The 4,282-nt window shown below is 33.8% G+C and overlaps 1 pseudogene across 1 annotated transcript; it reads right to left on the reverse strand.

Annotated features, from left to right (window-relative positions):
- Positions 1-281: 281 nt before the first annotated feature.
- On the reverse strand, positions 282-3,757 carry LOC147386453 (WRKY transcription factor WRKY24-like; annotated as a pseudogene). Its single transcript, XR_015172012.1, has 5 exons — positions 3,166-3,757; positions 2,437-2,628; positions 1,692-2,326; positions 1,447-1,608; positions 282-834 (listed from the first exon to the last, which is right to left on the reverse strand). The product of XR_015172012.1 is annotated as a WRKY transcription factor WRKY24-like (transcript).
- Between the last annotated feature and the right edge of the window lie 525 nt (positions 3,758-4,282).

The following is a 4,282-nucleotide window of genomic DNA, read 5'->3' on the forward strand; positions in this document are numbered from 1 at the left end:
TTTGACTTGACCAACGTGTTCATCAAGCAAACCACTAAATATATATATATATATATAGATGTTAAAATCCAAATAGAAATTTTATTCAAATATCAACTACTTTTAAATTTATATAAAATATGAACTGAGATTCACGTTCCCATTTATGGAAAAAAGCCTATTTTGCCCTTTTTACATGGAAACAAAGCAAAACTGAGAAGTGGCTAAAGAGCGACACCCTACAACAAATGAACAAATGAGACAACAGCTCTTGTAATACCACAATCGATGACAAAAAAATAAACCCACAAAAATAAATATAATATATAATATAATAAATCAAACAAATTGAGCATTTTTTTTTAATTGATCCTTTACCCACAATTAAGCAATTTCAGTATAAGAGAGACTCCATAAACATGTCTTCCTTTGGTTCTTCTTTGGTCTTTGGGAACCCATTGTCTGTGTGCTGTTGTTGTTGTTGTTGTACGTGTTGACCCATATGAACCCATCGAGTTTCCAAATCCAAAACTCCCTGGGCTCTGTAGCATCTCTAGTGTGAAGGGCGCTTGCCCGTCCGACATTTGTATTCTCGGATTCCGAAGCATGTTGCTCATCATATTGTTAGAGTGATTGTTCGTGATCGAAGGCCTTATTGCCATTGCTACATTATTGTTATTGTTGTTGTTATCCGGCAATGGCCTATTAATCGAATGGCTGCCACTGCCACGAGCTGCAGGAACATCATGATTATGCTTCCCCTCATATGTTGTGATCACCGCTCTAAGATCATGGGATGCTCTCTCGACGTGCTTTCGTACCATGCATCCAGTACTTGTACACTTGTAGTAACTCCTATTATTAGATTAACAAAAAACCCATAAAAATGTTACAAATCAAACTCAACATTTTGATAATCAAGATAATTGTTAACCAACCAATTATTCCAAAAAACAGATCTATTGGATAGGAGAGTTATGAATATAAGAGTGTCATGGGGCTCAAGTGGGGAATGACACACCAAGAGTGGTGGGAAATATACAGTACTCAATACTCCCCCCTCACCCATACTTGAACCCATCCGTAACCTATATGAACCTAACACTTTGATACCATGTTAACCAACCAAATACCTTCAAATGACCAATCTGTTGGAGAGGGGAAGAACAATAAATATAAGTGGGTCACAAGGTTCAATTGAGGTATGACACACACGAGAGTGGAGGAAAACATACACTTAACATAAATTACGATTTTTTTTTTCTTTTTTGGTAAAAGTTGATGAAGGGTATAATCTTAATAACGTACCCATTAGTGGTAGTCACTCATCCTCCTCTATGGGTAAATTTAAATGGTTTAGTTACTTTATAAGGCCTACATACTTGTACTATAGAGTATAATATAACAGAAGAACTAGAAAGATAAGTTTGATTTCAAAAATTAGGTAAAGAAAGCAAAGTCTCTCACCTTGGGTTGGGATTTCCCTTTACTACTTTCTGCCCATATTTCCTCCACCTATATCCATCATCAAGAATGTCAATGTCACTAGTTGTTTGAACTACAACTCTAGGTTCCCTCACAGTTCTATTTGCTGAAGCTGATATACCTTCATTTTCATTCTCTTTCTTCCTGAAAAAAACTTAAATAAATCACACTAAAACAACATAAACATTAAGAAACTACTTAATTTGCTTTTCTATTAGAAACCTTACCATCTTTTGGCCTCTGGTTCATCTTCATCAAATTCATCACCACCTGACTTACTCCTCTGAGAGCTTCGATCGACATCATCATCTCCAATAGAGATCGAAGAATTCTCAGGCGTCGCAACTGATTCCATTTGTGTAGTCCCATGTGATGCAAAATGATCAGATATTTCTAAAGAAGGGGCCAAAGAAGCTTGAATTTGATGAGATGAAGATGATGATCTTCTAGTAGATTGAGGCTTTGGATGGTTATGACTACCCTTATAAACTATTTCAGTAATCTGTCCATCTAAAGACCTCTCAACTTTCTTCTTAGTTGGGCAATTAGGATAAGTGCACTTGTAATAACTACGAGGATTTTCGCTTCCTTTCACTTGTTTTTGGCCGTATTTTCTCCAATTATATCCATCATCTGATCTTTTTTGCTCTCTAATAGATTGAGAAGGTTGAGAGTATTGGTTATAATCAGATTGGAGTCCTCCATTGGTTTGGGTATTAGTTTGTATTGTAGAAATTTCAGGTGAAAAGCTATGTAATGGGACAAATTCTGATTTGACAATGTTCTTCCCAGTTGAGAAATTAGTCTGTTTGGTTGATTCTTGGAAATTCCATGGTTGTTGCTGTCCTTTATTGCTTTCTCCCTATAAATTGAAATCAAATAACCATTTTTTAGACAATAATTTAACCAGAAAAAAAATAAAAAATAAAAAATAAAAACAGAGAAACTTGGCAAAAACAGAACGAAATATACCGAAGAAATTGTTGTCTTAGAGGTCGGAAAGAACGATCCAGACGAAGTTGTAGTAGGCCTTGTTTGGGGTTGGAAAGAGAAATCAGAGGAGTTTCTGTATTCTTTCTTGATACCTTGTTGGAAATCACCAGAATTACCCCTCCAATTGAATGCTTGAGCAGGATATGATCCAGTAGTTGGAGATGGTAGAATCTAAAATTGTAGAATTAAGAAAACAAATGAAAAGCAACCCCATTAATCCAATTATATAAAGAATGAAACCAGACGGATTTTATACATATTTGGTTTTGTTTTTCGATTTTACAAATATATGGTGAGAATTAAACAAACCCATACTAAAACAACAGAGACCCATTAATCCAATTATAGCATGAATGGAGTCAGACAGATGTACACAAATTTTGTTTAATTCTTCGAACTTAATTAGAAATATTGGATAGTATAAAAATGAGTAGAATTTGAAGAATTAATAAACCCATACAATCAAACACACAAAAACGACGTCTATACAAATTTGGTTTAGTTCTTTGATCATAAGAGTATAAATATATGAGTAAAATTTGGAGAACTAAACACAAGAACACAAACTCACCTATCCAATAACAAGAATGACTCAATTTTTTTTAATAAACCCAATATAACACACAAACAAATAAAAGAAATACATCAATCCAGTAACAAAAATTACTCATAAAAGATTAAAACACAAAGAAATATATCTTTACTTACATTAGAAGATGAGAGAAGGACAGGTGAATCTAAGAGTTCAGCTGGGCTGATACCAGTTGGTATTGAAAAATAAGAAGAAGGAGAAAACAAAGTTGGAGAGATGGGTAGTTGAGGAGGAGGAATTGATTTAAATTTTGGAACTCCAACACCACCTGTTCGATCAGAAATACGATCTGATAGTCCTTGACTCATTGTAATTCTCTCTTGATTTTGATTATATGTATCATCTTCTCCTCCTCCCGAGAGAAGATCAGTGAAAGAGGGATTTAAAAATTGGGACGAAAAAGAAAAGTTTGAATGAGAATTAGCAGAAGTCTCTAAACTTCCAGGTGAAGAAGCCATAAGAAGAAGAAAAATTGAGATTGAGAGAAAGAGAAAGATGTAGAGAGAAAAAGAGACAAAAGCCAGCCAAAAGATTGTGTTGTAAAAGAAGTAATAGTAGAAGAAGAAAAAGGGAGAAGGAGAAGTAAAAATGAAAATGCTCACGTATGCAAAAGGGCCCATGCATCTTCTGAGAAGCTATGGAAAAGTTTGACCATGGAAAATTTTGATCAAACTTTGTGCATGTTTGACTGATAAAGAGGGAGGCGGCTGTGACTTGTGTGGTTAGCATATCGCATCTGAGAGAGAGATATATATATATACAGAGATGCTTGTTTCTCGCCCACCATCATTTTGAACTTGATTTGACAGTTTTGCCCTTATTTTTTTGTGTTAATGTCTTATTTGACATTGACTTGACTTGGAATGGCTCACATATTACATAAAGTTAGAATTAAATCTAAGTAACAAATGTAGTTGAAAATATCTAGGGATTTCCTCACGTGCTATAATTTCCAAGTGTCAAGTTTTAAAGTAAATTGTTGTAACAGATTAACTGTAAAAAAAATTTACTAAAGGTCGTTGAGCCGACCTACCAATCTAACACAACGGCCTTTTATATTTCAATTTCATGAGTTTCAAACAAAATTCAAATAATAATAATAACCGTTTTTAATTTTAATGGAACTATTGAAAATGCACAGCTAGTTATTAAAATCTCAAACCACCTCAAATTTAACTGTAAAAATTTATATATATATATATATATATATATATATATATTTTAATTCTTAAA

Source organism: Akebia trifoliata, chromosome 14 (assembly GCF_017979445.1).
Source record: "Akebia trifoliata isolate Shusen 1 chromosome 14, ASM1797944v1, whole genome shotgun sequence".
NCBI classification, from domain to species: domain Eukaryota; kingdom Viridiplantae; phylum Streptophyta; class Magnoliopsida; order Ranunculales; family Lardizabalaceae; genus Akebia; species Akebia trifoliata.